The 11,208-nt window shown below is 40.2% G+C and overlaps 1 pseudogene; it reads right to left on the reverse strand.

Moving 5' to 3' along the window:
• Window positions 1–221: 221 nt before the first annotated feature.
• Window positions 222–11,041, reverse strand: LOC103423491 (phosphoinositide phosphatase SAC8-like; annotated as a pseudogene).
• Window positions 11,042–11,208: the final 167 nt, after the last annotated feature.

Consider the following 11,208-nt stretch of genomic DNA (forward strand, 5'->3'; position numbering starts at 1 on the left):
TGGCGATAGGACAGATTTTCTCGTACTGCTTTTATATATTTATTTCTAGTCAGGGTTTGCAAAGTTAACAACGATCGAAAGAGATGAGTTTAACCGGCATCAGTAAATACAAAAGGGCATTGTAAGTGTTTCTTCCGGTTGAAATCACGTTAGAATTGGAGTAAATTCAGAGCGATTTCGATTTGTTTGGATTGCATAAGATTATCAAAACACACCCATGCTATCGTAAACAACGTGACCCCTTTAATTAGCGATCTCACACAATCTCTAAAGGAGTGTACAATGTCCGATTGCACTGCCATTTGAACTCGTGGCTAAATGTACCAAGTAATTTATCGGCTGCAACCGGAAATAGTAAAACAAGTTTACCATTTTAACCACAAATCGCTTGTAAATATTCTATAAAAAATTACAAGGCCTGCAACAACGGTAACTCTACGGTTTGAATGAAAAAGTTTAGAATAGTTACACGAGTCTGCACAAGTGAGGTCTCGAACAGAATTGCCTTCCGTGAGCTTTAACCGCTGCCGCTACTCCAGCAGTCACTCCAGCACAAAGAACAGAAGACATATACTGTTGGGCATTTCGACCCGCTGCAAGTAGGATTCAAAATTTCGCAGGTCTTAATGAATATTGAATAGAACTCGCACCTGAGAACAAAGTTCCATGTACTAAGATTTCAGGCAAGACCAAAATAATAGTAATACCTTGTTAAGTGTGACTGATGTCAGTGTCAACCCTCCGATTAGCAAAGCTGATGCCGCCGGTAGATACTGCAATGTTTGTTCTCACATTTAAACTTGACTATAGATTCAGTGAAGCCATTGGCACAAGTTACTTTCATTCACGGCCACCTAATAACGATTACAGCCAAGCTAGCCAACCAAACATCAAGTTTGCCAGAATTGAATTTTACTTCTCCTTTCGTTGCTACAACTATATCTGTTAAATAACGCTCATATTTGCTCAAGTAGGCATGATTTCTCACTAAACTTACTTTCAAGAGATGGAATTGAACCCTCAGAGTACTCCCCAAACCATCATAAACTAAAATATTGAGGTTCCTAGAAGATGAACCAAGGGATAACTGATAACAAAGGGATATATAAAAGCAGACATGGAACTCAGACACTTCAATTTCTTTGAAAGATTCATTATACTTACGGAAAAAGATTCAGCTCAGGATGGTGAAATATCCCTTCTAACTGTATAGCGGCCGCTGATAAGATCCATAGCATCCTGAACAAATTTGAAATTTATTTTAAGCAACTATATATAAATGGAAGTCGCTTTCATGCAGATGAGCAATACTCATATATTTGCAAAAGAGAGGCAGATTACCTGCTGAATGCCGTCCTGAAAGTTATTAAAAAAATATCTTGAAAGAGCACTCATCCCGTCTTTAATTATTCCTCCAAATGTCTGCTTCCCATATCTGTGGTAATATGGATATATATATTGTCCATGATTCAAGTCATACTATACGGTTGAATTTACCTAACCAGGTCCCCTTTCAGGGCATACGTAGGCTTATCTCGTCACCTTGCTCCGCCCACACTAAAGCAACAGAATTGAGAATAAGGATAACATTTTATTATAGACATCGTATGATCACTTATGATAGATAGGATACATGACACGAAGAATTCCATACATGCTCTAAATGTTTGATAGTCTTCAGCAAACATAGAAATGCTTTCAGAAGAATCCAGCACTCCAGTCCTCTGCAACTGTGCATCGAGAGACTTCTGGGCCAAGTAACTCTACAAAATAAAGAATCAGTAAACAATTTAATGTTAAATCTCAGTTTACTCATGCTACGGCATATGGATATGGTATATCATATCAGCACAAATTATTAAGATCAATCACACTAGGTAATTTTCTTAGAAACCTGAGTAACATTTGTTCTATCAAGGCAATCATTGCAGTTTGATCTGACAATCCCTTTCTGCTCCTCCAGTATATTGCCTTTTGCATCTACGAGGAAGTATCTGCTCCGCTGGAACAGTTTTGATTAAAAACAGTATTACATATAGCCAGCATACCTGGATTTTGGCATACTTAATTCAATCAGATACTACGCTTTCATTACCCTTGCTTTTCAAATTGCTCTGAGATCTGCTCGTATAGAAGCTTTAGGTTTTCAAAGTTTGAGTTACCACATACATGATGAAAGTCAAATGAAACGTATCTGCAACAAAAACACAAGTAGTAAGTTGAGAACAAAATCTCATTTCTGACATTGTTCCCAATGCCAACCAATAGAACTGACTCATTACAAGCAACCTCGAAAACAAAAGGAATCTACTTGAGGTGGGACAATGATTCGGTTGGGAGCCAACATAGTTGCATACATAAGTATGCAAATTGTCACCTCACGTTTGGTAGATTTTGCATTTCTGCAGAAAATGCCGTGCTTAGCTGACCTTCGTCACCAAGCTACAAATAACAATAAAAAGGTCGTACCCAGTGCACAAGGCTCCCGCTTTACGCAGGGTCTGGGAGAGGTGAATGTCGGCTAGCCTTACCCCCATTTATGGAGAGGCTACTCCCAAGTCTCGAACCCAAGACCTACCGCTCATGGGCGAAGGCACTTGTCATCGCACCAAGTGCGACCTCTAAGCTACAAATAACAATAAATGGAAAAATTATAACAACTGGAAATATATGAAACAACTTATACTTTGCATACAATTTTTTTTTTTTTTAAAAAAAAAAACAGTAAAACTAGTGCAGCACAAGCAATCAGCTGGGAAGAATTACAAACATCTAGCGAATCCCAGAGCCACAATGGTGAGTTTGTCATACAAACACAATTTGAAGGAAAAAATTGCAAACTTTTCAGCTTAACACACGGTGAATCCGTGTGCAAGGATTGTTATGTTCAAATTATGTAAAAGAGAAGAAACCCTTACTTTATCAGTTAGGCCTACTGCCATTGTCTCTCCATATCTTTGGGAAAGAAAAAAAAATGGCGCTCCACAACATTTGACTGTAAGTAGATGGGAAAATTCAGAACACTACTCAAACAAGGGAGCTGTATCATGAAGCCAGGAAAAGAGTAAAAAGGGATGGATTTGCATCTCTGGCAACAAATTACCGTCTGCTCATGAGTAATAATTCTAAGTTGTGGTTTATAGCTCAAGTCAACAATTTGCTCCCAAAGAAGCGGAATTGAACCTCGAATCTGAAAAACATATCAAAAGTATTATGGAGGGTTTTTATTCAGAAAAAAGGAATAGATAAATAAATCTTCTTGTATTAAATCATGACAAAACTTCCATTCTACCATCAGTCTTAAGGGTTAATAGTGAAACAGTGTCTGCATATTTAGAAAGTATGGTATTGGAAAAGTTTTCTATATGTATAAAAGTTGGCAAAACCAATAATACCTCAGCACACATTTATTTTCTGAACCTTCGTATGAGAATTACCTGCAATAATGAGGACTGGAAACCTTCAGTCTCCACCAACTGCTCAGCTTCAATAAAATTAGCTACATCTCCATCAAGGTTCGCTCCTCTTCTCCACATTCTTGTCCCTAAGTGGCCACATTACAGTGTTTCACGTTTAGGTCTTTCAAAACATGCCAATACAGACACAAAAGTGATTACAAGAATCAATCATCTCTATAAGATTGTACCTAGACGCATGGTACACCTCCTTGAGACTATCGTAAGTGTGGCAGATGAGCCTTTTAGCTTTAGCTGTGCAGTCTGGAAGCTTAAATGCAGGTTAAGGAACACAAAATATGTTACTCACCTAAATTCTGAATCTCCATCTTAGACAGAGAGGGGCAGGGAGGGGGGGTGGGGCGGATATAGAGAGAGAGAGAGACATGTAATACACATAAGGAATCAGTAAATTTAGGATATTTCCCTTGTATTAGAGGAATAATGAACCCATCAAGCTGCCATGAGAAAATTAATTAATGTGCACTAGCAATAAAATTTGTGTCCGAAGAACTGACAACTTTTGGAAATGCTGTTTTTCCTTAACGATACACATTAAGTGGCTTAGGCAAGCGAGAAAATACTCCAAATTGTTTAACTAATTATGACATAGAAGATGGAAAGTCTAACCTTATACTCGATAAGTTCGTCCAAAAGATTTCTGTTCCAAACAAATCGAGGGTCAGCCTGAAAACACAGATAATAGTAAAAACTACCCAGCAATTACTGGTCAGAGAACGTAAAAGGTAAAGTAAACATTTGATAGGGGCTATAATCGCATTAAGAGAAAAGACTGATAAAAATCCATCTGATCTGGTGGTACTCATGCTTTCTAGTGCTGAAAGAAAGTCCTTTGGATAAAGGGGAAGGGAGAATCAGTTGACAACCAAAAAATTCCACAAAGGATGGCATGTCTTCAAGGATATGAACTGAGAAGGCACCTTTAGTGAGCTGAAACTTTTCACCTTGAGAACAAAAGATAAGTATGGTGCACAAAAAACACAGAAATAGGAAAATCCTTAGGGCGGTGTTCCTTTCTTTCCCTATTAACCCTCTGACTTGGAAAGAGTTGAGGGTACCTAGTAAACTAAACCCGTGGACAATATGTTAGGAATGTCGGTACTACAAGATAGAGAATGCACAAGGTAAAGTAGAAAATGGACACCAAGAATTTATGTGGTTCGGCAATTTATGCCTACGTCCACCAAACAAGGATCAATCTTCACTATATGAAAAAGATGAATACAACAAGAGTAGTCTTACCAAGCCAAAGACAAGGCTTGATGGATACAAGAAAGTATAACACACACTTTCTATCACTCTAAACTTCACTCACACAATGTGTAGTGGAACACTTGGAGTGGAACTCTAGCTTTGGACTTGATCATTTGCTACTCACTCTTGGTTCTCAATTGGTTACATCACACCCATATTTATAGGTGAGGGCTTGGCATTCTACTAGTTTCTAGTTCCTTCTTCAAACCTCTAGTATAGAAAAATCTAGACTAGCCACATACTTGTAGCTTCTAGATCTTTCCATTTGCAACCAAGGAAGCTAGTACTCTCTAGCTTCTTCCATCAACTTAATAACATGCTAGAATTGTCTAGCAAGCTCCAGCCTCATCTCTTGCTTACTAGAATAATCTAGAACATTGATCATGGGCTGGACCATATACCAACAATCTCCCCCTCCAGTCCATGAGGGAGGAATTCCGATCATGACTCCAAGTTACCTGGAGTTCATCCCAGCAGCCTTAATGCAAAATTCCAACTTTGATTTTGTGACTACCTTTGTCAACATGTCTGAAGAATTATTATCGGTATGAATCTTCTTCAGCTGTAGCAACTTGTTCTCGATAGCGTCTCTAATCCAGTGATAACGAATATCAATGTGCTTAGTGCGTGAATGATATGTAGTGTTCTTGCTCAAATCCAGAGCACTCTGACTATCACAATAAACGCCATAATCACTTTGCTTCAAACCCAACTCTTGGAGAAACCGCTTCAGCCACAACAACTCCTTGCATGCTTCTGTAGCGGCTATGTATTCAGCCTCGGTTGTGGACAAAGCAATGCACTTTTGTAACTTGGATTGCCAAGACACGGCTCCCCCTGCAAAAGTAAACAAGTACCCAGACGTAGATTTTCTACCATCCAGGTCACCTCCCATGTCAGCATCTGTAAATCCTTCCAAGATTGGTTTGGAACCGCCAAAGCACAAGCACATCTTAGAAGTCCCCTTCAAATATCTGAGATTCCACTTAACAGCTTCCCAGTGGTCCTTCCCTGGATTAGAGAGAAACCTGCTCACCACACCTACTGCATGAGCAATATCTGGCCGTGTGCACACCATTGCATACATGATACTTCCTACTGCTGAAGAGTAGGGAACAACTGCCATTTTCTCCTTTTCTTCATATGTTTTTGGACACGACTCTTTGCTCAACTTGATATGATTGGCTAAAGGTGAGCTTATCGATTTGGCTGCTTTCATGTTGAACCTTTCAAGCACCCGTTCAACATACTTTTCTTGTGACAACCACAACTTTTTGGATTTTCTGTCACGAATTATATCCATGCCCAAAATCTGCTTGGCTGGCCCTAAGTCCTTCATGTCAAAGGACTTAGATAACTCTTCTTTGAGCTTTTTAATCATAGAGGTATCTTGTCCGACAATCAACATGTCATCAACATAAAGCAATAAGATGATGAATTTACCTCCAGAAAATTGTTTGATATAGACACAAGAGTCAGCATGAGTTCTCTTGTACCCATTACTCACCATGAATGAGTTGAACTTCTTATTCCACTGTCTCGGAGCCTGCTTAAGACCATATAAGCTTTTCTTGAGCTTGCACACCAAATTTTCTTTACCTTTGACTTCAAAGCCTTTGGGTTGCTCCATGTATATCTCCTCTTCTAAATTGCCGTGGAGAAATGCAGTTTTAACATCTAACTGCTCGAGCTCAAGATCCATACTTGCTGCCATACCAAGGATAACTCGAATGGAAGTCATCTTCACCACCGGTGAGAAAATCTCATCGAAGTCAACTCCTTTTTTTTTACCAAAACCTTTGACAACCAAACGAGCCTTGTACCTTGTCATGTTGTCGTCTCTTTTCAATTTGAACACCCACTTGTTTTTCAATGCTTTCCTGCCCTTTGGAAGCTCCACCAGCTCATAGGTATCATTCTTTGATAAGGAATCCATCTCCGACTCCATTGCCTTCATCCATTTGTCACTGTCGTTATGAGCTCTGGCCTCCTCATATGTTTCAGGCTCTCCATAATTAGTCAACATGATATACTCTGATGAAGAATACTTGGTAGACGGTCTTCGATTTCTGATGGATCTTCTGACTTGATCTTCATTCTCTTGTAGGGCTGGAGGCTCCCCCTGATTGGGTTCTCCTTGAATCTGCTCTTCTTGACTAGGCTCCACCTGATCAGCAATCTCATGGTCTGGCACATCTTGATCAGGCTCCCCATGATCAGCATTATCTGGTTCTGCAGGCACTTCATTGGCAGCTGCTTCAGGGATGTCATCGTGACTTTCTTCATCTGAAGCTAATGGATCAACTCCTCTGTCTGCACCATCTGGTTGTGCTTCTTTATCCGAATCCCCAATTGTTTGATCTTCATAAAAGACCACGTCTCTACTTCGAATAAACTTCTTCTGGTATGGGTCCCATAATCTGTAACCAAAATCTTCATCGCCATAACCAAGAAAGATGCACGGTGTAGCTTTGTAGTCTAACTTCGATCTCTGCTCTTTGGGCACATGCACAAAAGCTTTACAGCCAAACACTTTCAGATGAGAGTAAGACACATCATTACCAGCCCATACTCTCTCTGGAACATCAAGACCTAATGGTACTGATGGAGATCGGTTGATCAAATAGCAGGCTGTCCTTACAGCTTCACCCCAGAACTGCTTAGATAACTTTGCAGTCCTCAGCATACACCTGACTTTCTCCATGATGGTTCGGTTCATTCTTTCAGCAACACCATTATGTTGTGGAGTTCCAGGAACTGTCTTCTCATGACGTATGCCATGTTTCACACAATACTCTCTAAACTGGTGAGATGTGTACTCGCCGCCGTTGTCGCTACGAAGGCACTTAAGAGGTTTCCCAATTTCCCTCTCCACCATGGCATGGAACTCCTGGAATGTCTGAAACACCTGGTCTTTGGATTTCAACAAATACACCCAAACCTTTCGTGAAGCATCATCAATATAAGTAACAAAATATTTATTTCTTCCGAGTGACTCGACTTCCATGGGACCACACACATCTGAATAAACAAGATCTAACAAATTTCCTTTCCTTGTAGATGGAATCGAAAAACTAATTCTTCTTTGTTTTCCTAATAAACAGTGCTCACAAGAGTTTAACGACGTACCTTTGGCAAAGGGAATGTGAGACTTCTTTGCCAAAACCTGTAGGCCTTTCTCGCTCATGTGACCTAGCCTCTTATGCCACAAGTCTAGAGATGAGTCCTCCACAGCATTCAACTCACCTTTCAAAACCTTGGCATTTGACCGGTACAACGTACAACAAAGTCGTGCTCTTGCTACCACCATTAAGCCTTTAGTAAGCTTCAATTTTCCTTCGCCAATATGGTGATAATATCCTTGTCGATCAAGGGTACCGATGGATATCAGATTGAGACGTATATCAAGAATATGTCTCACATCTTTCAACATCAATTGGCAGCCGAGATTAGTTCTTAGACGTATATCACCAATTCCAAGAATTTTGGAATAGCTTTCATTCCCCATCTTCACTATGCCAAAGTCACCTTCTTTGTATGTACTGAAGAACTCCCGTTTAGACGTAGCATGGAAGGAAGCTCCATTGTCAAAGATCCATTCAATGTCTCTGTCAGAGTTGCCCATATGCAGACATTCACCAACAGACAATATTTCTGGTACATCACCACATATGACAGCAGTGGTATTGCCAGTATCATCTTTCTTCTGATTGTTTCCTTCCCTTTGCTCTCTCTTCCAAACTCGACAATTTTTCTTCATATGGCCTTCTTTGCCACAATGGTGGCATGCACCCCTGAACCTTGACTTGGATCGGCTAGGACTCCTGCCATGACCTCTAGGCCCTCTACTCTTGCTTCTTCCGCGGTTCTCTGTGACAAATACTTGGCTGCTATCTGTGCCAGAAGTCTTTCTCCTTGTTTCTTCATTGAGCATGCTATTTTTAACATTATCAAGGGTAAGAACACCATTAGAAGCAGAGTTACTTATACTCACCACAAAGGTCTCCCAACTGTCTGGCAAGGATCCAAGTAACAAGAGCGCTTGTAGCTCGTCCTCGATCGTCATTTTCATAGTAGCCAACTGGTTGATGATATTCTGGAAATTGTTCAAGTGTTCTGCTACACTTAAACCATCCTTGTACTTCACATTGATGAGCTCTTTGATCAAGAAGGCTTTCTTAGCTGGAGTCTTCTTCTCGAACAAGGACTCAAGCTTTGTCCAAAACTCGCGAGCATTGGTTTCATTAGACACATGGTGAAAAACACTATCGTCCACCCATTGTCTAATTGTGCCAATAGCCTTGCGATTCATCTTCTTCCACTCGGCATCGGACATGCTCTCTGGCTTAGCGGCATCTCCTTCAATTGGCTCATGCAGATCCTTGCAATAGAGAATGTCCTCCATCCTTGGCTTCCATGTTACCCAATTGGAGTTGGTGAGTTTGATCATAGTGCCACTTCCTTCCATCTCGCAGTACGAGCCAACCTGGCTCTGATACCACTTGTTAGGAATGTCGGTACTACAAGATAGAGAATGCACAAGGTAAAGTAGAAAATGGACACCAAGAATTTATGTGGTTCGGCAATTTATGCCTACGTCCACCAAACAAGGATCAATCTTCACTATATGAAAAAGATGAATACAACAAGAGTAGTCTTACCAAGCCAAAGACAAGGCTTGATGGATACAAGAAAGTATAACACACACTTTCTATCACTCTAAACTTCACTCACACAATGTGTAGTGGAACACTTGGAGTGGAACTCTAGCTTTGGACTTGATCATTTGCTACTCACTCTTGGTTCTCAATTGGTTACATCACACCCATATTTATAGGTGAGGGCTTGGCATTCTACTAGTTTCTAGTTCCTTCTTCAAACCTCTAGTATAGAAAAATCTAGACTAGCCACATACTTGTAGCTTCTAGATCTTTCCATTTGCAACCAAGGAAGCTAGTACTCTCTAGCTTCTTCCATCAACTTAATAACATGCTAGAATTGTCTAGCAAGCTCCAGCCTCATCTCTTGCTTACTAGAATAATCTAGAACATTGATCATGGGCTGGACCATATACCAACACAATATATATGCTTATATGCACCTGATGCATATAACATGAATCACTTTTAAGAACTAATCAGGTCCCGATAAACCAAATATTCCAAATTTCCAACTAACCTGCTTCCATATTGGTTTGGCCGTCCATCCTTCCACTAACTTACATCTTCTTTGAAAGCTGGTAAAAATGATCAAATACATATGATTAGAATAAACAAACACAACACTTTACCAAATAGAGACATAAATTGACATGATTAGATTTTGAACACTAATCACACAACAACGATGAAAACAGTGGAATGTACTTAATGGCACCCTAACAGATGCAAAACTTTTAAACTTTGGCTGAGTGCTAGTTAAAAGAATTTACTTTAGTGTTATATCAGTCTCGTACGAGAAGTACAACCCCGGAGTTGATTGGACTGTTTTCAACAGAGCCATGAAGTATGCCTCATCCTTTTTCTGCACAAACACATCACAAATTTAAAAAATCCCAAGTCACACTCAAATTCGCTAACGAATCAAAATAATCAAAACCCTTACCTCCTGAGCAGTTGAATTCTTCATACCCTCGTTGCAGGACAGAAACCTCATCGACGTCACTCGATAAACAGGGAAGCCAAGATAAGTCCCAACTTCTGTCCGCGAAGTTATTACAAGAACATAATTTCCTGCACCAAACACATCAATTCAGCAAACAAACACCATTTCCTAGAAATACAGCCATTCATTCCACAGAATTATACAATATAACAAAAAACTTAACACATTTTCGTTTGCAAATACCTCCAAAGCGAGTAAAAGCAAGCAATTGACTTACCTGCAAGCAATCTGATCGTTCGCGCCACTCCGTATATCGTCGAGGTTTTCGACGGACTTACAGAAGAAGAAGAATCACCTAGCAATCAGAAACAAGTATCGATTGAGCTACACAAATTTAGCAACAAAAAAAACATCAAATTCGATGAAAGAGATGAACAATTCATACCGTTAAGCGGCTCAATGGCACCGCCGCGGTGGATTTGATCACGAACTTGTCCTGAAACTCCTGCAACTCCAGCTCCTCGTACAGCTTGAAACTTCCGCTGGAGAAAGGTCCAACTCCGTCCATTTCCACCAGATTTTGATCGCAGAAGAAAATGGTGGTTTATCGAATTGGAAATGTCCAAACGACTCCTCCCTCTGTTTTTAGCTGATAATCGATGTCGAAGACGATGAATTAATTAAATGACGTTTTTACCCCTAACGATGCGTGATTATTCTAATATTGTCTGCGGGGGGCAGCTGTGAATGATGACTTTGGTCCTTGTGTTTGTGCCAGGAGCGACGATTCGGTACCTGCTACTGTACCGTAAAAAAATTACGGCCGCAATGTTCGTCCAAAGTGACGGGAGTGGATGACGTGGCGACATCTGGA

This window comes from Malus domestica, chromosome 12 (assembly GCF_042453785.1).
Source record: "Malus domestica chromosome 12, GDT2T_hap1".
NCBI lineage: Eukaryota > Viridiplantae > Streptophyta > Magnoliopsida > Rosales > Rosaceae > Malus > Malus domestica.